The 24,903-nt window shown below is 43.4% G+C and overlaps 1 protein-coding gene across 1 annotated transcript in view; it reads left to right on the top strand.

Annotated features, from left to right (window-relative positions):
- The first annotated feature begins 611 nt into the window (after positions 1-611).
- Positions 612-24,903, top strand: part of Cacna1e (calcium voltage-gated channel subunit alpha1 E) — a 466,977-nt gene continuing 442,685 nt past the window's right edge. The window contains exon 1 of the mRNA XM_076547646.1: positions 612-1,063. The gene's annotated coding sequence lies outside the window, so the exon portion shown is untranslated. The remainder of the gene's footprint in view (positions 1,064-24,903) is intronic.

Below are 24,903 nucleotides of genomic sequence, written 5' to 3'. Positions count from 1 at the left end.
AACAGGCTGAGAGCCAGAGAAACGGGAGAGGGGAAACCCCAGAGATCAAGTCTAGCAGGCCGTGGAAGCCCCAGCTTGACTCACTAATTTTTAAGGCAGTCCTTGGGAATAGGTTGGCTTCCCTTAGGGTTCTCAGCTGGGCTCTGGAGAGCCTCAGGGAACGCTGCAGAGGGGTTCCTTCCCGGGGTTGGAGTCCCCTTTCTTGGGCAGTGCTGGGCTCAGGGACCGTGCCCTCTCCCACTACTCACTCTTGACTCCAGAAGCCCCAAGTGGCTTTTATTTCTCTTCAGATGTGGTGAATGCTCTTCTGATCACTTTTCCTCCCCATGTGAGGTCAGTGGCTAGGATTCTGTTGAGGTCTAGCGCAGGGGGAGCAGAGAGCCGGGGTCGGAGGAGGAACTGCCTGGGGAGATCCGGAGCTTCAGTGGAAATCACGGAAGTTTGAGGTCAGCGAACTTTTTTTTTTGCAGAAACCCTGACCTAATTTTCTGGACCCCAGCCTGGTTACTACCCAGATCGGTGGATAAACCGAGCCTTGCGCTGCCCCCCTGCCCCTCCCGCAGCCTCTGCGCGCTCGCTCCCGTGTTCTCTTGCCCGCCTCCTGCCTGCTCCACACGGCTCTCTGGGGCTGCGCTGCCTGGACAGAGAGATTTCCTCTCCGTTTGGATACCCTCCCGTCTTCTCTTCTCCTTTGTTATTTATTTCCCCAGCTGCCCCCCTCTGAAGGGGAAAGTGTGTGAGAGAGTCTTCCTGATTGCCAGAAATTTCTTTTGCACTGTGTGGGCAGGAGACAGATTTTTTTTTCCTCCCTCCGTCCCCCGAACTGTCTCTTTTCTCATTTATTAATTTTGTTTTCCGTTTCTTTCCCTCCCCTGCGCCTCTTTCTGCAGACTTTACCTTCTTTCCCCTTCAATTTCACTACCTCTCTTTCCTCCCTCCCTCTCCCTCCCTCCCTCCGTCCCCCTTCCCCCACCCTTTTGCTCTTTTAAAAGAATTCAATGATGCCTGGGGATTGCTAGCACACCCTCCTTCAGCCGAGCGCGGGACTCTGCATTAATTCAAGGTGAGTGGGGCTGGGTGTTTGCAGCCGAGGATGGGGCTATGTCAGGGTGGCCTCAAGCCGGGCAGCGCAAAACCCCCGCTGCTGCTACCTGTTGGGGTGCGTGGACCTCGGAGGCTGGGATCTGGGCCAGACCGTCTTGGAAGGCTCCTCACCAGCTCTTCTTCTGCATCTCGTCCTTTCCATTTCCAACTTCTCCAGCGATTGCCCCAGCCGGGACAGTACCCTGTTAGGATGTCCTGGGAGCGAATCGCATGCCCCTTGGTGGGGTCCTAGGGGTGGCGTTTGGCTTACATTTCTCACCCCCACAGCCAGGGAGTCTCGCCTGTTGCCACAGAAATGGAGCCCCACTCGTGGCTGATGAGGGCCTGGGGATTTTCACTAGCCCCAGAGCCTCTCAAAGCCCTTCCATGGCTCTTAGACAAAAGCAGCTCCACCGTCCCCAATACTGGCAAGTTTTGTGGGGGACTCTTGAGAAAGTGTTCAGCAAGGGGCTGAGCTTCCAGTGAAGTTTCTATGCAGGAGGCTACATGTGCTTTTTGGAGGTGACTCTGGACTGGCGTAGAGCGGCCTGGGTGTCTGGAGCTGCTGGTTGGGGCAGACATGTGGTCCTTTCCTGAGAGGGGGACTTGGGTGGAGAATACCAGGAGGAGACCAGGCTAGAGTGACTTGCTTTTTATTGACAGGATTTGGATGCCTCCCTGAACAGAATGCTTTTCAGGGGCAGAACACTCGTGCTCCGTGCCTTTTATGTTGGTGATCTAGAGAGAATGATGGCAGACACTTTCCCCCCATCTCCCCCATCTAGGCTTCCTCCTTCAGGTGGGGACCAAGGTCTGGCCTCTTGTCCAAGGTGTGTGTAGATTTGGGGGAGGGGAAGGTAAGGATCTGAGGTGGGGATCTTTGACATATCTGTGACTGTGACAGGTCAGAGCCAGTGTTTCAGGCTGAGTAGGTCGGTGGATCACCCAGACCTGGGAACAGTCAAGCATTCCCAGGTCAGCGTGTTGGAACGTTGACTCTTATTCTTGGGGCAGGAGAATCACATCGTGTCATAAGGACGCCATCCTCACATTATGTTATGGAGATCCTCTGGGGGATGGCAGAATATCCTAGTCCTAAGGGGAGGCTGGGAAACCTGACACCGGAGAATTGTTTTCATGAAAGGAAGAGATATTTCTAATACGGAAATAAGAACACTAGTTTATGTGAGAACCAGAAGAAGAGGGGCTTCCTGCACTGGGGTTGGAAGGTGGGGTGTAAGATGTTGAAGGGAACTTTGTCATCTGTTCCCAGTAGAAACTGCTAGAAAATAGAGCTCCCTCTCTTGCCGAAGTGTGGTTCTTGTAGGATTGTTCCTGTCTCCAGTGCCCAGAAGAAGATGGCCTTATGTTTTATTGCTTTCTGCAAGTCTTTTACCTCTGGCCAGGGAGATGCCTTTGCTACTTGGAGTATGGGGTTGTTATACTACTTACTGTCTAAGTCTGGGCACTTTTGAGGTTGTGTATGAGCTAACTGGACAGAGACTGTTTATACAGGTAGAGATGAATGATGGGCATACAACTGAACGCATGGTCAGAGGTATGGATAACACGCATTGCATTTGCGTCATGTCTTATAGCCTTCCTATTTGGAACAGTTCTGACTCAGATTCTAGGACTTCTTTTCAATTCTGTGTGGAAAAAAAAATCAATTTGAAAATACATACTTCTGGGCAAGGGATGTAAATCAATAGTAGCGTGTTTCCTGAACATGGTCAAGGCCCTGGGTTTGAGCTGCAGCTCCAAACAAACAAACAAAAAACAATCAACAAAAACCCAAACAATGAAAACCAGATTCGGTGAACTGCCCCTTCCCAGAATGGGACTTCCTGTTTAGATACTGCAGCCCCTTTGAGGGTGGTTTCCATGGAGCCCTTTCTGTTCCTAGCCTGCTTCCTTGTGGGATTTGTGAGCCTGGGGCTTCTAGAAGACCATCCTGCCAGGAGTTGTACGTGTAGGGTTAGTGGCAGTGTGATGGACAGCAGTCGCTGTCCACATGCACAGGGACGAGTCATTGGATCCATCCATGTTGTCATGACTCTTGTACCTCTCTGAGGTTGTGATTGAGTATTGGGCTTGAGAGAAGAGAAGGGAGAGAGAGAAAGAGAGAGAGAGAGAGAGAGAGAGAGAGAGAGAGAGAGAGAGAGAGAGCCAGATAGATAGCTAGACCTACATGTTGTCTGGGTTTCAACTGAGAAATCCACATTCCAGAAGCATCGTTTTTTCGGGGAAATGTCTGGCATTTACTTCTTTGCTGTGTTAGGGAAAGATGAGCCTTCTAAGGGACAGGCCAGTCACAACTTCTCCTCTCCCCTGGAACCTGTGGGTCTTTCAGGCAGCTGAATCATTTTGGGCTTTGAACAAAGAATTAGCTACTACTTATTGAGGGCTTTAGTTTCTGGGTGCTGTATCCAGCAGTTTCTACACCTTACCATAATGAATCCTTGCCAAATCCTATCAAGTATGTACCTCCATTTTGTAAGTGAAGAAATTGAAGCTAAGAAAAGTTAGGTAACTTGTTCAGGTTCCCCAAGCAGTAGGAGACAGAGCCAGGCTTAAATCCAGGGCTGGCTGACAATACTGCCTCTGTGCTGAAGTGATGGGGTCAGCGGGTGTTTAAAGCATAGGTTCTCTGTAGGTGGAGAGTGAAGTCTGCCCACTTGTCTGTCTTCCTGGTTCTTGTTTGTGTCACTTCTGACTTCCTGTCGGTAGTATCACATTGTTTGGTGTCCATGAAGTTTGTGTGCCTTATTCCTTTCCTGGCCACTTGGAGTGGTCTTTGTCATGGATCCCAGTCTAGTGTGCATGTGAATCCTGCCTGAGGAGCAGGGATTGACTGATGGAAAGGAAAGGTGGTGTGCCTATCACCGTCTGCTTCTCAGTGTCAGTACATTTTGGTTAGGGAGGTTTGCCTCACTCAGGATGGTAGTGACTGACTTGGAAAGGGCCTTCCCACCTCTGACTTTCCCTGAAGGGATTCTGTAGATCAGTGACGAAGCATGCCTGTCCCCAGCTGATAGGGCCATGGGCGCACCCAGATGCCCATTCTAGCATGAAAGCAAAACTTGAGCTTGAAGTAGATAATTCTAGACATATTTCTAAGTTTATACCCTTCCATTTTACCATAGATCACTGTAGGACCTGAAGTAGAGACCACAGAAGAACACTACTTACTGGCTTGCTTCAAGACTTGGGGTTGACTTGCTTGCTTATATAACCCAAGCCCATCTGCCTAGGGATGGTACCGCCCACAGAGGGCTGGGTATTTTTCCATCAATTAGCAATCAAGAAAATGCCCCCATCAGACATGCCTACAGGCATGTCTGATGGGGGCAACTTTTCAACTGAGATTCCTGCTTCCAATATATGTCAGGTTGACAATCAAAATTAGCCACCGGAAGTCAACGCCGTTCCTTCTCTTACCTTCTCTCTTAGTGGTGGTGGATGGAGGAGGCCAAGTGAGAAGAGCAGCAGCAGCTCTTGGTCTCCAGGGGGCAAGTCAGTCATGGACTGGAAAAACAGGGTGATTTTTTTTACGGTCCAAAGAATGCATTTCTTTTTCCTGGTGCATGCTCCCTTGCAAGGGAGAACTAGGAAAAGCAGAAAGTGCAACAGTAGGTTAGCAACCATGAGCACTAGGCCCCGACTCATGAGCTGAACAGTAGGGGAAGGGGATGAGGGTGGGAAGCAGGGACAATGAGAGCTGGTGGTCTCTAAAGAGATAGAGTAATAGTGAGTGATAGAGTTAGCACCATAATTATCTTCATGGAGCTTATAGTGTGATGGGGAGCCGGGATCTAGGCCATTGGATCAAGTATACATTTACAAACTCTAAAGCTACAAAAAAGTTCAGCATAAAACCATTTGTTATAGTATTGATGAGCTTATATGAAGCCAGGTGCCTTCCTGACAGAAGCAGGGATGTAAATGGGAAGATTGGCATGAAGGCTGTCAGCTTTGGCATGAACATGAGGATTCTAGGGCATTGTGCTGTCCGTGAAACACACATAGACTTGGAATTGTAGTGAGTGAGACTTTAAGACAGAATGGGGCCTCACTAAAGATGAAGTGTCTCTCATTCATGTTCTTTTGGCATTGATTGGAAACTGTCATTCTTTGACATCCCTGCGCCTTTATAATGACATTGGCCACATTTGAAAAAAAAAAAATTCTCTCATAAAATTGAGTCTAGGACCGAGGTGAACAGAGGCATGCTACAGATTCTCATACAGGGCTGAAGTCAGCAGATGAATGAGTTAGGGGGAGCAGAGCAGCTGGACAGGACTGGAGGAAGGTGTGATTCTGTCTTGGGCACACAGCCTGGGGCAGGGGAGTGAACCTGTCCTCATGGGCTTTTGTATACTTTCTGGCCTGTGAAATAACACAGCCTAGGGCTGATGGATGGGCTCACCTGTTACTGACTAAAAGGCTGCAATAGTTACAAGAATATAATCTGCATCTTCCTGTCCTTCAGCATCATCTAAATGTACACCTGGCCTTTTTCTAGGAGAGATGGGAAAGTAATGACGTAAGATACGCTTGTGTGGTGTGTGTGCGTGTGCGTGTGCGTGTGCGTGTGCGTGTGCGTGTGCGTGTGCGTGTGCGTGCGTGCGTGCGTGCGTGCGTGTGTGTGTGTGTGTGTGTGTGTGTGTGTGTAGAGGCTAGAGGACAGCCTCCGTTATTGTTTTTCAGATGTAGTCCATCTCTTTTTGCTTGTTTGAGACAGGGTCTCTCACTCACTGGCCTGGGCCTTGCCAAGTGGACTAGGTTCTTTAGCCAGTGAACCCATAGGTCTTTGTCTGCCTGTGTCTGCTTTCTTAGCACTAGTGTTCAAGTGCGTGTCATCATGCTCTGTTTTTTTTAAAGTGTGGGTTCTGGGGATTGAACTCAGGTCTTTGTGCTTGTAAGTCTAGTGCTGTAGCAACTGAGCTTTCTTCTCAGTCCCTGGGCATGGTTCTTGGTCTTAAGTGATCGTTTTCTCCAAGTAAGTATAGTACTTTAAGAAAGTATTTGTCTTATCAGACTGTGTGTTCTCTGACTGTAGCTTCATGCATCTGGTCTTGCTTTAATCCTTGTTGGCTATATGATCAAGAGAGTCACTCACACCCGCCGACTGTTAGCACACAAGCACTGGATCCCATCTGTCGGGTCATCAGTGATCACAAGAGGCCTCTTACCATTTTAAGATGAATGACTCTTTTGTGATTCTGTCTTTCTTCCTTTTTTTCTTTCTCCTTTGTCTCCCCCTCTTAGCCTTGACTAGTCATACAATAGACTTCTTTTGTTTGCTCTATTTACTGAACAGAAATTTTATGCTTCGTTCTTAATTTAAAAAGTGATGAGAAACATTTTACATTTTTACTTCTCAAAAGGAAGGTGGATTGAGTTACTCTTGACTTCTTTAGTCCTTGACTGATGTTTTCTCGAATGTAACAATCCTAAACACAGCCAAGTCCTACCTGTCCACAGAGAAGGGCTTCACAGTCACAGATGGCACACGCCCAACTTCCAGATTCTCTGTTCCTTCATCACAGCTCTGGGTGAGCTGCCCAGGGCTCAGGTCTGAGTCCTAACTGGATCTACCTCTGTCCCCAGGTGAGGACAGGGTCAGCTTGCAACCTTAGAATCTGAGTACTGGCTTGGAGTGGCCCTGGGATGCAGGGAGAGGAAGAGCCTAGGCTGGGGACGGGAGCCACAAAGCCACAATGTAAGCCCTAGCTCCATCACTGGGTGTGGACACTGCTTAACCCTCGCTTTCCCCCTTCTCCCTTCCTCCTTCCCCCTCCCTCCCTGCCTTCCTCCTTCCCTGGCCCTCATCTTATTCTCTCTCTTCCTAATTCCCCTCTTTTCTTTCCTTCTTCCCCTTCTCTCTCCCCCTCCTCCCCTTCCCTCCTCCCTGTTCCTCTTTTCACATTTGTCTTCTTTCTTGCATCCATCTCTTGTCCTCCTTCCCCGTTCCCTGCCTCCCAATAAGCGTAGCTCAGGGACCAGTTCTGAGCTGGGTAATGATTTGGATCCTGAGAATACAGCAATGAACAAGACAGCCAAATATCCTACTTTCATAAAATTCATATTCTGCTACAGAGAGAGCGGAATGAAACTGGCCCGTGATGAATGTTATTCAGAGGATTAATCTGAGGCAATGTGTGTGGTAGGGACAGAGTGACTTTAGATTTGACATGTCACCGAAGGCTTGTGAAGAGGTGATATTTAAGCCGAGGATCAGAACGACAAAAAAGAGGAAGAGGATTCATATCACCCATTTTCTTCGGCATGTGAGGAATAAATTAAATGATATGTGAAATTGTTTTATAGACTACAGAATAAACACAGCATTTTATATCCCCAGACAGAACTCTGTGAGCTGAGCACAGTGATTCATTAATATTATCAATTTCACTACCTAGCATAGTAGTGAATGTGGGTTGGATTAAATTACAAATGGAAATGGGGAGTTCAGAGGAGATCTTTAAGACATAAAAGCAGATGACGCCTGTGACAGGCATTTGTCAAAAGAAGCCACTTCCCTTCCATTCCTGTTGCTAATGGGCTTGTCTAGAGATTTCTATCCACCTGTTTCCTGGGCATCACCAGGGCCTGGAGAGAGCGGGGGATGGTATTACAGAGCTGGGAGAATTCCCAGGCGGTTCCAGGTTAGTTTCTTGCTTTTCATGGCCATTTTAACTCGGAACAGAGGTTGACTTATCTGAAGGTGGGGAAGAGTTCCCACAGGCTTCCTTTCTACCCACATACCTCTGAGGGAGACCGCTCATCCCCAGCCACCAGGCCAGGCTCCATTGTCTTTAACTCTCTCCAGCCCTGCTACACCCCACTTTTCTCCCCAGCTGTGGAGGAGACCTCAGTCCATTCTGTGCTTGTTTGCTGTGACTCTGCAGACCCACTCCCCTCCTCGGCCGAGGGCTGAGTCAATATAGTTCACCTACTACCTCCAGTATTGTGAGTCACAGCTTTTCAAACATGGAGGGGTGAATCCTTTAACTTCTCGGTCTGGAAAGGCTTGGGTGGTAGTTGAGCCAACAGGCTATGCACTGCCCTGCCCCTGTCTCTTATTCTACCATGACTTATCATCCTCCCTGCACGTAAAACCTAGAACTCGGACCCACACCCTTTAGCAGGTCTACATATTCAATTTCTGGGCAACTTGAGGAAGAAGTCTAGTCCTAGAGTCTGGTCCCTGAACAGCAGCATCAGCACCACTAAGAATTTCTCTGCTCCACCACCAGAGTTCTGAGTCAGATCCATTCTGGGAGTGGATGCCCATCAACATCGTGGATCGGATACATGTGGAAGTTTGAGAAATTTAGTTAGAAGGATGGATGGAGGCTAGTATTGGGTATTGGCCCTAGACCAGTAGTGTGGTGCTTATCTTCAGTCTCTGAGCTAAGGAACCGTTATTCACACTTTAGTGATGAGCAAAAGGGCCTACAAATTTGGAGATAGCGATAGGTAGTGGAACCTGAGTTTCATTTGTTTTGGTTTCCAAGTGGGAACTATTGTGAAGTTTGGCATCCTAATTAAAATGCGTATATTCATGGATGCATGTTACTAATTATTCACATTTTAATGCTAATAATTTTCTGGCCATTTACAGCGGAGTGGTGGGTAGAGAATTTGAGTATCTGAGACTGGATACCAAAGTACCTTGCTTGTATCTCATGGGAACTTTTCCCTTTGGCGACTCTCTTCCCTAGTGTTGACTGGCCTTCTCCGGATGGGAACTAAATGACTGATCCTTCCATGCAAATGCTTCCTGGTCACAACCCAGAGAGTTTCCCCCCTTCTCTTTGTTTCAACTCTCATCCACATGCTTTTGACTGCCACATTTATTTTCCAACCCAGGATTCTCTTTTCTTCAGAATTTCATCCCAGTTGAACAGTGGATATTTTTTGCTTTAGTACTTCACAGCGTTGCAGAGTCCCCTTATTTAAAAACATATCCACATTCCTTTACCACCTCTGGCCCTCCGATCACATAGCCTCTTGCAGCAAATGATAGCACCATTCATTTTATTAACAAGCCAGAAACCCAGGAGTCACTATGATTCCTCATCCATCTGCCTTCGCACTCCCCTTCCTGTTAGAATTTGCCTTGAACCTGCCTTGTCTCTGCATGAGGACCTCCTGAACCACAGTTACTTCTTCTAGGAAGCATCCTGCATCCCCTTCGTGGACCCACGGGTCCTTTTCTTTCATATTCTCTTAGCATCTTGGGCTTTCCCCTGCCACCACACTTTAGGTAGTGTAGTTGCCGACCTCCTCACAGACTGTGAGGTCCTGATAACAAGGATTTTGTCTCTTATCAGTGTTTCTTTAATGGTTTGCCCTTCGTGTGCAGACAGCAAGCCAATAATTTAGCCAAGTAAAGAAGCCACTATGATTTCTGCGGCAAATCCTGGTTTTTGCTTCTGTCTGTTGTGGTTCATTTTCTCTGCAGATGGAGGGCATTGTATTCACCTCATGTCTTTGATAAGGTCCTTATCACGTGTGGATTGCAAGGACCTAACAAATCCTGAGACAGAGTGAGGAGTTGACTGAGGTTGTGATATGATGGTGCGTGTGTGTGTGTGTGTGTGTGTGTGTGTGTATGCAGAAAGTGTTTCTGTGAAGCTGAAGTGGAAGAATTCTATATTCTTGCCAACTTTATACCCAACAAAATTTCAATATTTTATTAATTTTTATTAATGAATAAATATTTATTAATGAATAGTAATCTTTGATTACTTTATGTATGTATGCAATGTATTTGTATCATATTCACCCCCAGTCTTTCCTCTAATTCATCCCAGATCTACCTCCCCCCTTCCAAGCTTCATGTCTTCTTTCAAAGACACATTTACCACCCAGTCCAATGTGTGCTGCCTATATACTTATATGTGTGGGACCATCCAGTGGAGCATGGTCAACCTATTAGGGACTACGTCCTTAAAGAAAACTGACTCTCAGGTTGGGGATTTAGCTCAGTGGTAGAGCACTTGCCTACAAACACAAGGCCCTGGGTTCGGTCCTCAGCTCCAACAACAACAACAACAAAAAAATAAGAAAAAAGAAAACTGACTCTCCAGAAGCCATTAGCTATCAATAAGCAGGATGGAGGAAAGGTGGGAGAGGGGTATCTAGCACTAAACCTTATAAGCCACACACACACACACACACACACACACACACACACACACACACACACGCGCGTGTGTATCCATATGAAAGTGTTTAATTGTAATTATTCTCCAAAAGGAATAATGCTCCTCCTAGAAGAAATGGAATCTTCAGTTTGTCTGCAACATAGTAACTGTTCAGTAAAACTTCAAAAGGCCTGTGGCTAAATATAAGGGATTTATATTGAGAGAACAAGGACCTTCAGATCACTGTCTTATTCTTACGGGTTTCAGTACCATCTTTATGTACCCAAACTCCTCTATCATTAGTTTTTCTGCCCAAGAAACCATCCCCAAACTCAGAAGTCTAAAATAATAAATGTTTAGTATTTTTTTTGCAAGTTTGTGGGTTGGTTTATCTTGGGTTGGCTTGGTTGACATTGGATGGTCTAGTTATCGCATATCTATAAGCGTCAACTGGACGCTCTTTCTTTATGGTCTCTCATATACCTATTTGCTGAGTGACACAGAACCCTATGGCAGAAGGGACAAGAGAGCCCTCTGGGATTTCTTTAGAAAGGCACAAATCTCATTCTGGGGGCTCTCACACTAGTGAGTGGATTTTATAAGATACAAATCTTGCAGTGACAAAGCATTCATACCATAGGAAAGAGAGAATGGGCCAATGTGCAAACCTTCCCAATCCTTCACCCGTGACACATTTGCCGTTGTTTTATTGCCTAAAGCAAGTCACACAGTCAGGCTCAGAGCAGCGTGGGGAGTAAATTGTTCAGGGTGTGGATGGGTATAAGGAGGTATGAACAGACTGAGGCTTGCTTGGTTTGGGCGCTCTGAAAAGTAGACACCAGGATGGGATGAAATGTGGAGGGATTTTGTTAGAAAAGCAGTGCTCAGAGGTAATGGGGAAGGAGCTAGGAAAGCTGGAAGAGTCGTTAGTTCACCATGCCATTCAGACTCTGAGTGACAGAGAGAAAGCAGGCTGGGTGCTAGGCAAAGCTCCCAGGAAGCCCTTGAGTGTCCTGAGCTAGAAGGGTCCCTGCCTTGCAGGAGTGCGCCTGCCGTGCCGTTCTCAACCCATTCTCTCTGTTTAAATATAGTAGTGGATTTCAGAGCCCCGCAGCTAGGGCTCCTGGCTGTAGTTGGAGATTTTCTAGGCACATTCTCGTGGCTACTGTAAGGTCACTACTCAATTTGTCACGGCTCCAAAATTTCTATTTCCGACCGAGGTCTCTCTCCTGAGCCTCTATATTCAACATTTTTTTTTTGCAATGTTTCCATTTGGCATCCCACAGGCATCTCAGACTTAATGTATCCAAGTTAAATTCCTTACTTATAATTAATATTTTTGTTAGGGTACGTAACAATGGGCTGTTTTAATGTTTTACACATATATATCATTACACTTTGCCCATATTCCCCTTTTCACCCATTATTCTGTCCTTCATCTCCCTTTTGGTCTTGTTTGCTCCCTACATAGTCTCTCTTCTGCTTTCATGTCATATGTACACATACAATTTAAATATAGATTCTGAATATTAGAGAAAATGTGCAATAATTGACTTTTTTCTATTACCTCTCTTGTTTGCCCATTCATTTAAATGCTTTATTCTTCCATTATAGTCCCTATTCTACTCTATTTCCCTCTTTCTGCCCCTCCCTCCCCCTCCTTCCTCCTTCCCTGTCCCCTCTTCCTCCCTTCCTCCCTTCCTCCCTCTCCCCCCTCTCTCCTGCATAGGATAGAAAACGTGATATTTGTCTTTCTGAGTCTGGCTCATTTTGCTTAGCATCATGATCTCTAGACCCATCTAATTTTCCAGTAAATAACATAATTTCATTCTTCAAAGCTCCATAAAACTCTACTGTGTGTATCACATTTTCTTCATTCATGTGTTGATGGGTGTATCTAGGAAGGTGTGTATCTTGGCTATAGGGAATGGTGTGGAAGTGCACATGGGTGTGCAAATATTTTTGTGAAGTGCTTATTTGGATTCATTTGGATATACACTCAGAAGCAGTAGGGCTGGATCATATGGCAGTTTAAATTTTAGTTTTTTGAGGAACCACCATACTGATTGCCACAGTTGCTAGATAGTGTACATTTCCACTGACAGTCACAGTGAGTAAGGGTTCCCTTCCCCCCTTTTTCATTAGCATTTGTTAGTTTTCATTTTCTTGATGGTAACCATTCTGGTTGGTATGAGGTAGAATCTCAATGTAGTTTTAATTTGTATTTCCCTGTGGATAAGCATGTTGAATTTTTTTCATATATTTATTGACCACTTGTGTTTCTTCTTTTGAGAAAATTTCCATTCATTTTTCTATTTATTGACTGGATGGCTTTTTGTGTTCTTTTTTTGAGTTCTTTATATATTCTAGATATGAATCTCCAGTCAGAAGTTTATTTAGCAAAGATTTTTTTCTGTCTGTAGCCTATTTCTTCACTCTGATTGTTTCCTTTGCTGTGTAGAAGCATTAATTTCATGAAATTCCACTTGCTAATCCTTGCTATTCTTGGACAGTTTTATGTCAACTTGTCACAGATATCTGAAAGTAAGAGACCTCAGTGGAGAAAATGCCTCCATAAAATTGAGCTGTAGGGCATTCATTTTCTTAATTAGTGATTGATGGGGAAAGATCCAACCCATTGTGGGTGGTGCCATCCCTGGACTGTTGGTCCTAGGTGCTATAAGAAAGCAGGTTGAGCAAGCCATGATGAGCAAGCCAGTAAGTAGCACTCCTCCATGACCTCTGCATTAGCTTCTGCATCTAGTGTTCTGCTCTATTTGAGTTCCTGTCCTGACTTCGTTGATGCTGAACTGTGATGTGGAAGTGTAAGCCAAATAAACATTTTCTTCCCCAACTTGCTTTTGGTCATGGTGTTTCATTGCAGCAATAGAAACCCTAACTAGGACTCTTGCCATTATTTTCTTGACTATTGGATTTCTTTTAAGAATGTCCTTAATTATGCCTATACCTTCAAGTATTGCACCTGTGTTTTCTTCCACTAGTTTCCAAGTTTCAGGTCTTACATTTAAGGTCTTTGATACATTTAGAGTGCTTTTTTTTGTGTGTGTGAAGGGTGAGAAAGAAATGAATCCAGTTTCATTTGTGTACATGTAGCTATCCATTTTCCCCAGTGCCATTTGTTGAAGAGATTTGTCTTTTTTCCAATGTATGTTTTGGCATCTTTGTAAAAAGTCAGGTGGCTGTGACTGTGACCGTGGTCGTGACTGTGACTGTGGCTGTGGCCGTGAGGGTTTGCAGCTGGATTCTCTCTCCCATTAGACTGGTGTGTTGTCTGTTTTTATGTCAGTATTGTGTGTGTGTGTGTGACAACGGTTCTGTAACATAGTTGAGATCAGGATTGTTATGCCTCCAGCGTTGCTTTGTGTTTTAGCAGTTTGGGGTGTTGTGTACTTCTATATGGATTTTAGGATTGTTTTCTTCTAGTTGTGCGGAGAATGTCAAGGAAAGTCTTTCCATCTCCTAGAGTCTAATTTCTTTTTTTCAGTGTTTTAAAGTTGTCCCTATGGAGATATTTCATCTTCTTGGTTAGGTTTGCTACCAGATGTTGTATGGATTCCCCATCTGGTTTCTTTCTCAGAAAGTTTGCTACTGGTGTATAGAAAAGCTACTGATGTTCAGATATTATTTTGTATTGCTACTCTGCTGAAAGTGATTGTCAGATTGAAGATTTTTTTAGAGGTTGTTATGGTTTTTAAAGCATAGGATCGCATCATCTAAAAATAGAGACAATTTATCTTCTTTTTTAAAAATTTGTATTCTTTTAATTTCTTTCTCTTTCCTCCCTGTTCTATCGAAAACATCAAGCACTATATTGAAGAAGAGTAGAAAATATAAGCTTCCCTTTTCTGTGTTTCCTTACTGGATTTTCATATTAGAACAGAATAACACTGGCTTTAAAAAAATGTGACTCTGTTTCTCCACTTTCTACTTCATGGGATAGTTTGAGCATTGTTGATGTTAGTTCTATAAAGGTCTGGTAGAATTTGGTTATGAGTCTGTCTTGCCTTTTCTTTGTTGGGAGACTTTATTAATGCTTTCATCTCATTGTTTATTATAGAGCCATTTAAGTTGTTTATATCCTCTTGATTTAATTTGGGTAGGTCATATGTGTCTTTTCTATTTTTTTGAACATAGATTTTCAAAGTATTCCTGAATGATTCTTAGGGTCTCTTTAGTATCTGTGGTGTCATCTTTTCCATATTTAATCTTATTAGCTTGGGTCTTCTTTCTTTGTATTTTTGTGGCTCTGGGGATCATACCCAAGGCCTTGCTCATGTTAGACAAGTGCTCTATCACTAAGTTATGACTAGTCCATCTCTCTCTCTCTCTCTCTCTCTCTCTCTCTCTCTCTCTCTCTCTCTCTCACCTATCAATAATCTATCTGTGGATCTATTTATGTATCATCTGTCTGTCTGTCTATCTGAGACAGAGTGTCTCTACATAGCCCTGGCTATTCTGGAAATCACTATGTAGACCAGGCTGGCCTGGAACTTGCAGAGATCCACTTGTCTCTGCCCACTGAGTGCTAGGATTAAAGACATGCACTACCATGTCAAGCACCACCTAGTCCTTTTAAAGGCTAAGAATTTTTTTTGAAACATGGTTTTAAGTTGCCCACACTATCCTTGAACTCTCTCTCTCTAGTCTAGGTAGCCTCAAATATGTGATCCTCTTATGTCAGCCTTTGAGGTAGCTGGGTTTATAGGAACTTAAGTCTGGCTCATCCTTCTTTTGGTTTGGTTAATGGTTTATGGATTTTGTCTTTTAAAAGAGCCAGCCCTTTAAAAAATTAATCATTTGTATTGCTCTTGTTGTCTCCACTTCATTAATTTCTGTCTCAATATTTACTGTTTCTTCCCTTCGCTTGTTCCTGTTCTCTAAGACTGTGAGCTGTCCTGTCAGTGATTATCTGAGGTGTCTCTGGTACCTTAGTGTAATCACACATCACTATGAACATTCTTTTTAGATCTGCTTTTGCTGCATCTCAAAGGTTCTAGTAAGTTGTCTTCATTTTCCTTTGATTTAAAAAAAATTAAAAATTTCTCCTTGATTTCTTTAATAGCTCATTCTCTGTGTGTTTTCATATAGCTTTTCTAGTTTCTCTTTATGCTGATTTCTAGTTTTATTCCACTATTATCCAGATAAGATATAATACACAATTTAAATTTTTTTGGTATTTGTTAAAACTCACCTTGGGACCTAAAATGTGATCTATTTTAGATAAGCTCCAGGGGGTGCTGTTAAGAATGTGTATTCTACATCCAGTGGATGAAGTATTCTGTACATATCTATTAAGTTTATTTTATTTATGGTGCATTTTAAAACTGAACTTTCTTTGTTGAGTTTTCGTCTGGATGTTCTACCTGTTGTTAGATTTCAGTGTTGATCCGCTCACAAAGTGCTGTTTCTAGACTTATCTGTCCCTTTGAGTCCAGTAATCTTTATTTTATGATACTGGATGCGGTAATGTTTGGTGCATATGTAATTACAATTGTTATATGTCTTGATAGATTGCTCCCTTTACTGACATGTATTGATTTTCTTTTTTTGTCTTCTAATTTTAGCTTTAAATCTGTTTTATCAGATATATGGTTACTTCTGATTGAGTTTGGCTTCCATTCACTTGGTATATTGACTTTTGTCCTTTGTCTCTCAGTAGGGCTGTATCTTTGCCAGTAGGTTGTGTTTCTGATAGACAGTTAATGGTTGGGTCCTATTTTTCAATTTAGTGAGCTAGTCTGCATCTTTTCATTATAGAATCAAGAGCGTTTATACTTAGAGTTACTATTGAGAGCGGTTTACTGATGCCTACAGTTTTTTTTTTTTTTTTTTTTTTTTTGGTGATTCTCCTGGTGGCTCAGTTGTTGGCTATTTTATTTCTTCCCTATTGATATTAGAGGTTTGTTGGTGTACTGAGCTGGGCATGATGGATTCTTTCCTAGCTCTCCTTTGTTTATTCCTCTCATGGAATATATTCTCTTGTATTATGATTAACACTATCGTTCTTCCTCCCTGTGTAGGAGTCTTTTAATTATGTTCTGCAGTTCTGGTTTGGTGATCATGAATTACTTTATTTTGTGCTTGTCTTGAAATGTCTATTTCTCTGTTGATTTTTTTTAAAAGATAGCTTTGCTAGATATAGAAATCTCAGTTGACAGTTACTTACTTTCACCAAATTACATTCTCTCAATAATACAACCCTACCAGATATATTTCTCTTGTGTTTTTTCTTTTGATGAATGTCACTCTCACATGTCTGAAAGTCCAGGACTCATCACTGATATTTATACTTTGATATACTCTTAGGAAATACATTGGGAGATACAAATTTGAATTTTACTTTACAATATTTCCTTTTTAGTCTACTCCTGCTGTTACCACCTAGACCAAGCAACCATCCTCTCTTAATTAAATGCCCACAGGAGCATTTCAACTGATGTCCCCATTTCCTTTCTGTTCCTCTTCATAGTCTTGGTACTATGAAGTGCATGTACTTGGTATTATGAAGTATATTGTACTGGTAGCCTGCATAATTTTGAAATGTAAACATAACCATGCCACTTCTCAGCTTGAAATCTAAGATTTTTTATCTCTTAGTCTATATGGTGTGTATGCTCTAGCCGGTCACCCTCCAGCTTTAACCTACATCTCTCTTTGTTACCTTCCCCTGCCAGCAATGCTGGACTCTTAGAACACGTCAATCTCTTTTTCAGTGCAGGACCTTTGTATCTGTTCTCCCTCTTCTTCCGAGCTCCAACTATCCCCTTCCTCACAGATGTTTATATATTGCTTAATTCTCAACTTGAGAACTACTTCTTCAGTGAGATCTTTTCTGTCACAGGCAACTACTATTATGATATCTAATCTCGGTCCTTCTCTTTCCCTCTCTTATAGCATCCTACACATACATAGCACTCATTTCCAGTTTACTTACTTGTTAGTTTAATGTCTGTGTGTTCCAGACAGAAAGTTCCCTGTGGATTGAGGCAATGTTTGTATTATTCATTGTGGTGTTCCAAATTCAGCCCTATGCTTTGCACAGAGCGTATCTCAGTCACTGGTAGATAGATAAATGCAGGTCCAAGGGAGCAGAGGGAAGTGGAGGAGGCTGAGTCTGGTGGGAATTCTCCCCTTCCAGTCTTTGGCTTATGAAGAATTAAAGTTACTCCTATTCTGAGAATATGAGTCTCTGCGAATGAAATGGTGCCAGATAGAACTCCGCACAATTACTCCCGGCACATTCCCTAGAGTCCCCAGTTGCTAGATGGGGGTGTTTCCATACTGAGCACACAAGACTCCTAAAGGGTTAGTGCTGATGAGCACCATGTGACTTGTTCTCCACGAGTCTCAGTTTCCTTGGCATATGTCATGCTGGTACTCATCTTTTAGGTATTGTGTAAAGACTGAAGCGGTATCAAGAGCCATCACATGTGAGCTGGAGATGGAGAGTGGTGGGCTGAGCACAGGAGTTAGTGCTGAGGGGGGAGAGAGCAGAGCGGCAGGTGGTTCTGAGCTCAGGGGACCCCAGAGCTCCTGAAAGTCACCATTCTTCTGTCCTATTGTATCTGAGAGCCTCGGGCCCAGGGGAAGCTGAGAAGATAAATATATAAAATATTTGCGGAAAGCAGGCAACGCAGATTACCTTGGCTCCAACATCTTTTTAGACGAGGCTCTGGTGAGGGTCTAAAGTGGGAGGGCTCTGTGAAGAGGCCTCTCAAACCACTAAGCGGATTTAGCACAAAATTAAAATTCCCATTTCCTTTTTTTTTTCTTTCCTTTTTCTGACTCTTCATGTCACAATTCTTAAACTCAAAATATGAAGTGACAATAAAATAACTTGCTTTGTTAACTGGAGGACTCGCAAATATGGCTAATGTCAGGTGTCTCATAGGTGCTAGCTCCTAATAGGCTTGCTGTTTTATTCAGATTTTGAAAGAAGAGGAAGTTTGAGATTTGTGCTGCTATCAGTCTGGCACTGAAGAATTTGAGTTTTTGTATTCATGGATACAGAAATGTACAAACGATGCTGTCACAATTAAGGTTTCTCTTACTGTGATAAATACCATGACCAAAAGCAACTTGGGGAGGAAAGGGTTTATTTCATCTTATAGCTTATAAGGGAAGCCGGAGAAGGAACCCGGAGGCTGGAAACAGAGCAGAAGCAATAGAAGGGTGATCGTTACTGTCTTGCTTTCGGTGGCTTTTAAAGTCTGCTTTCTTATAGCACCCAAGACCACCAGCCCAGGCCTGGCACCACCCACAAGGAGCAAGGCCCTCCCACATCAACCATCAATCAAGAAAATGGACTCAGCTTTCCCACAGGTCATTGGAGGGGGGCATTTTCTCAATGGAGGTTCCCTCTTCCAAAATGACTCTAGCTTGTGTCAAGTTGGCATAAGACTAGCCAGTACCGGGAGCACATATTGATATGTGAAGGCTCTCTGAGAGACATAACTAAATTACATCTAGACCTATTCCTAAATCTATGTCAACAACATTAAACTTCAAGGGTAGCGATGCTTAGCTATTCTAGTCAGAGTATGTTCTGAAAATTCAATGAAAGCTATGGACTCCAGCTGGAAAAAATGCAAAGCCTGAATCCTCAGAGACATCAGGGACTCCAAAGTCCCTTGAAAGCCACTCTGTTGGGCCCTGGGTGGATCATCCCAGAAGGAGAATGTATGTTACGGATCTGCCATGAGAGGGCTGAGCAGGGGCTGGTGAGGTGTAGGCCTGGGCTTGCTCTGGAGAAAACAGAGCCTGGTGGTGCAGGAATTGTGTAAACTGAGACCTTTTCATCTTCAACATGTAGACTGCTCCTCTTAGAATATGCCTTCTAATCCGGGCAGCAGTGGTGCACACTTTTAATCCCAGCACAAGCGGATCTCTGTGAGTTCAAGGCCAGCCTGGTCTACAGAGCGAGATCTGGGACAGGCATCAAAACTACACAGAGAAAACCTGTCTCAAAAAACAAAAACAAACAAACAAAAAAGAATCTGCCTTCTATACCTGGTGGGGACAGGGCTCTCACTGTCTCTATCCCCCCCCCCTTTTTTTTGCATGTGCATGTATATTTTGTGTGTGCATGTACATATATGTGTGTGTGTGTGAGAGAGAGAGAAAGAGAGAGAGAGAGAGAGAGAGAGAGAGAGAGAGAGAGAGAGAGAGAGAGAGAATGTGTGTATACATATATGCATGCATGCATGTGGAGGACTGAGATTAATATCTGGTGTTTCCCTCATCTCTTTTCACTTTATTTATTGAGGCAGATTGTGTCTGGACCTAGAGCTCAAAATTTTCACCTAGTCTATCTAGCTAGCTTGCACCAGGGATCCCCTCCCATCTCTGCCTCTAGAGTGCTGGGATTAAAGATGGCTGCCATGCCTCCTGGACTTTTCAGATGGGTGCTGGGGATGCAGACTCGAGGCCTCGTACTTGTGCAGCACAAATGGTTCCTCCACAGAGCCATCTCTCCAGCCTTGAGGCAGGGGCCATCGTGCTCGGCTGTAAGCCCCGATGTGAGACAGCAGAAGGTAGAGTGGGCGTAGATAACATCACCTCCCACGCCCTTCCCGAATAGGCACTCTGGAGGTCTGTGGAAAGGCTACCCCTCCGGAGCCTGGGCCTTCGCTCACACTTCCTCCCCTCTGATGTGCTCTGCTTCCTCTTCTCTGCCCATCCTTCAAGGCCAGCTGCCTTCAGGATATTCGATGTCTCTCCAAGCCCACACCTGCCAACTACTGCTCAGAATCAGTGTCATTTACGACCATCACATCCTCTGTGCACCATGTTCTCACACTGCTGTCTCTTTTGCCTACCTTTAAAAAAAAAAATTAACGTTTTATTGTGGAAAATTTCAAACATGTACAAAGTGGTATTGAATAATAATCCCCAAGAATCATTACCTAGCCACAATAATTACCAACTCATGGCCAATTTTTTTTCACTTAAGCCTTCTATTCTATCTCTCCATTGGGTTATTTTGAAGCAAATCTCAGCCATTGTATGAGTCCACCCACAAATATTTCATTACTAGTCTCTGAAAGGAGAGGGACTAAAGAAAACATCATAGCAATACCATACTCTCTGGAATTGACTATAATTTCTTAATATCGCCAAGTCTCTGAGTAGTGCTGGTATTTCTCCGACTCTGACTTTTCTCTACAATTGTTTTATTTGAATCAGAATTCAAATAAGGTCCACACCAGGTGTTTGGTTGAAATGTTTTTCTTAAAGACTTAATCTAGAGATCTCCCTCCCCATTTTCTTTTCAGCCTCACTGTTGAAGAAATGAGGTCATTTTTTTTTTCTGTAGTTTTTTTTCCACAGGAATTGATTTTGTTGGTTGCATCCCCTTTGTGTTGTTGAATGCTTCTGTTCCCTGTGTTTCATATAAATCAATACTTAGGTCCATCTGTGTCAGGCTTTTTATTATTATCATTTTGTAGGATGACTTTGTAGGGGGTGGTAGCACTTCTATCATGAATGCAAAATGTCTGGTTGTTTCTCTTCTTGGGGCATGAGCAACTCCTGAGGATTGTTACCTGCATCCGAGTTGGCAAGATTCTTCTTTGAAGGGCCAGAGAGCAAATATTTTAGTCTATAGACCATATGGTCTCTTACTCAACCACTCAGGAAGCAACTAAAGACAATATGTAAAGGAGAAGGCATGGATGAGTGCCCCCACCTAAAAAAACTATAAAAGTAAAAGGCCAAATGTAGTCCAAGCACGCTGATTTACCGACCCTTTCCTAGAACGTTCACTACGGCTTTACAAATCACTGATCAAGGAGTAACCCTGTCATCTCTTCAGTTACTAGTTAAGCATATTTATAAAGAGAACATGTCTTTGCACTGTGACTCCTTTCATTCTTTCTGTGTCTTTTTAAATGATGCTCCTGTCTCTCCATCACTCTATCAAAATCGGTCTTCCTAAGATTTTCAGTGACCTTCCTGTTGCTCAATCTAGTGGTTAATTTTTCCTTTTTCTCCTCTGATTTTTAAAATTAATTTCTTGAGAATTTTATATACTGTATTTTGATCATATTCACATGTTCTCCCAATTCTTCCCAGATTCACCCTACTTTCCTATCCATAAAGCTTTTCATCCTCTCTCTCAACTCATCAAGTATGATTTGTGCTACCTATATGTGCTTGTATATACACCTTCCACCAGACTTACCAGGGATCATACCCTTAAAGAAAACTGCCTCTCCCTCTCCTACCAACTATCAATTGCCAGTATCTCCTTAGCAAAGGTAGGACTTCATGCCCATCTCCTCTTTCCAGCCTGTGGCTTGAGCTTGTATAGGACTTACACATTCTGTCACAACATCTGTGAGTTCTTATGTGCAAATGTCCCACTGTATCTGGAAAATACTGTTTCCTACGGCTCTCCAAATCTTTCTGTTCTCTCTCCTGCAATAATCCCTGAGCCTTGGGAGGTGAGCCTGTGATATAGATGTCTCATTTAGGATTGAGTATTCCACAGTCTCTTATTCTCTGTGCTTTGACTAGTTGTGAGTGTCTGTTAATCACCAACTACTGCAAAATCATGGTCAACTCCAAGTTCTCATTGTGAAACCCTTGACATCAACAGCTGACACGTGGTTATCCCTTTTTCTGTTCTCATTGAGACCCTTGACATCAACAGTTGACAAATGGTTATCCCTTTTTCTGGAAAGCTTTGACTTTGATGACACTGTCTTCTCCTGGTGTTTTCCCTACCTTATTGATAACTTTCCAAACAGGCTATGAGCCTTAGATAACCCAGGAATCAGTCCTCTTTTCTTCTTTATAACCTTTCAACAAGGACCCTTGATTTAAAAATATCACCATAGGCATGTGGCTTCTAAAGCTATAGCTCATTGGACTCTATGGGTGTCCATCCAGTTGCCCATGGGCCATTTTTTGTTATGAATGAATGTCTTTGTCAAATTTTTCGTGTTCAAAATGAATTATTGCTCTTCCTTATAAAAATCTGCTCCCTCTTCAATATTCCATTTCTCAGTTAATGACAATCTCATCCCTTTAATAGCTCAAGAAAAAAAAAATTCTTAGTGTCATCCTTGACACTTCTCTTTCACTCCCCACATCCAATCTGTCAGTAAACGCTGTTGCCTCTGCCTTCAGAACAGACCCACTTCTCACCACCTTCACGTCTTCCTGCCGGGTTCAAGCTACCATCACCCCTTTCCTGGATTGGACCAACATTTTGCTTATGATAGAAACATGTTGTCTGTCTAGCTACTGTTCTATTGCTGTGAAGAGACACCATGAACAAGGCAGTTTAGAAAAGAAAGTGTTTGATCAGGAACTTGCTTTCAGAGGGTTGGTCCATGACCATCATTGTGAGAAGCACAGTGGCTGGCAGGCAGGCAGGCAGGCAGGCAGGCAGGCAGGGAGGGAGGTGCTAGAAAAGTTCCAATCTACAGACAGGGAGCAGAAAGAGCAAGACTAGGCCTAGTATAGGCTTTTGAAAGCTTAAAGCCCACCCCCAGTGATGCACCTCCTCCAATAAGGCCACACCCCTAGCTAGTCCTTCCTAAACAGTTCATCAACTGGGAATCAGATGTTCAAATGTATGTGCCTGTGGGGGTCATTCCCATTCAAACCACCTCACTGTCCTACATGCAGTGTGCTTTCAACCTAGAGCTCAAGTAGCCCATAAAAACTGTAAACAGGTTACCTTATTTGTTTTCTCTTCAGCCAATGACTCATGGAGGTGAGAGAGTCCTTAAAATGTTCCTTTCCTTCAGAAGCAATTTCAGACTTCCCTAGATTCCTAGTTTAGCTAGATCTGGGGTGGGGAGCCCTCCCTGGCCTCGCTGCTAGCCCAGGGGTGATTTCCACCAGATTTTCGCCTGCACATCCTGTTTCAGTGTTTGGTTCCAATATCTTCAGCCTGGAATTCATGCTAATCCAGAGAAAGGCAGTGGTGGCCTTTTCTTTGGCATTTTCTATCCATCTCTCTGTCACGCAGGGATGCTGGTAACTTGGTTCCTCTCCACTCATCTATGTGAAATCGTGTCTGTCATTTTGAATTAGAATCCACACGTGACATATGGATACCTAGGGTCCCTGCTGGGGGAATGTGGATGATGTCATGAAGCAGAGATGTCTGCGAGGCTGCCAGCCTGCAGCCCCTCCCCGGCCAAGCTGTTCAGATTCAGCCTTTGGCCCCCTATATCAGCACAGACGTGGAGCAATGTGCCATTATTCGTGATCACAGGTTCGACCTTCTTAATGTCCCCCGCTGCTCCTGGTGGGAGCTATTCAGATTACACTGACCTCATAACCCCTTCTGTCTTGAGATAGTCTAATCATTACAAACATTTCACACTGTCTGTCTAATGGTATCTTTTGATTTTCTTTCTGAGGCTTCTTCCATCATGACTGTTTTAACACTCTTAAGTGAGCACTCTAGTGAAGATAGAAACAGGGCCCACTTCCCAGCAGGGAGCCTATAAAGGCTGGCATCCACCCCCATAACCTACATGTTCTTAGTAGTTGGCACAGTGGCAGGGTGTAGTAGGGGACACACAGCTGTGTATTAAAGATAATGATAAATAAGAAAGTTCTGATCAAACCCCCATGGTAGGCAGATACCAGTCTGAACCCTGTGTGTCCCTCAACATAATCCAGTGCAGCACTATTATTATTGCTTTTTGGATATGGAAACCAGGGCTTGGAAGAACTGAGTCTTCACCTGAGGTGACATGGCCTTTAAACAGTGTTAAAGATTTAAACCCAGCATGGTTAATTCCAGAATTCACACTCTTCTTTGAGTATTATTTTAAATGTACTTAGTTCTTATATTTTGTATATGTATGTATACATGTATGTGTTTGTGTGGGCACTCGTGTGTGTGTGTGTGTGTGTGTGTGTGTGTGTGTGTGTGTGTGTGTGTGTGTGTGTGTATGGAGGACAGAGGTTGGTGTTGGGTATCTTCCTCTATTGCTTTTCTATCCTTTTTATTGACTAACTTTGTTATTTGACAATTTCATGCATGTTTATGATATATTCTGACTACTCACCTATTCTTCTCTCTCTTATCTCCCTACCATCTCCATCTACCCTCTTCCCTGTCATTCCTTTAGCAATAATATCAATTTTCATCCATGCTGTAGCATCAATCAGGATCGCCTTCCTATGTAAGGATGAGTAGCAATTCCCATTGTGTTTACTCATTTATCTGTTGGTGGATACATTATCTGTTGGCTGTTGTGGATGTACTACTGTGAACATGGGTTCGTCTGTTTGAGTGTTCACTTCCAATGTTTTAGGTATTTATATTCAGAAGTGGAATTGCTGGATCATATGATCATTCCCATACTATTTTGTAGTATCACTAGCAATGTTACAAGCGTTCTGATTTCTCCACATTCTCATCAAGATTTGCTATATTTTCTTTTTAAGATGACAGCTATCCTAATGGATATGACATGGTCTCTCACTATGTTTTAGTTTTGCCACTCTGTAATGATTGGTGACATTGAGATAAATGCCATGTGAACATTGACCATTCATATAACTCCTTTGTGAGAGATGCGTGTTGAAATTATTTATCCATTTAAATTGCTTTAATTTGCTAAAAGACCATCTTTTCCTTTTTCATATTGTTGAAAATGATGTGAGCATA

Source organism: Peromyscus maniculatus, chromosome 11, assembly GCF_049852395.1.
Source record: "Peromyscus maniculatus bairdii isolate BWxNUB_F1_BW_parent chromosome 11, HU_Pman_BW_mat_3.1, whole genome shotgun sequence".
Taxonomy (NCBI): Eukaryota; Metazoa; Chordata; class Mammalia; order Rodentia; family Cricetidae; genus Peromyscus; species Peromyscus maniculatus.
The sequence above is the reverse complement of the archived record's forward strand: the minus strand, read 5'-3'. Positions and strand labels throughout refer to the sequence as shown.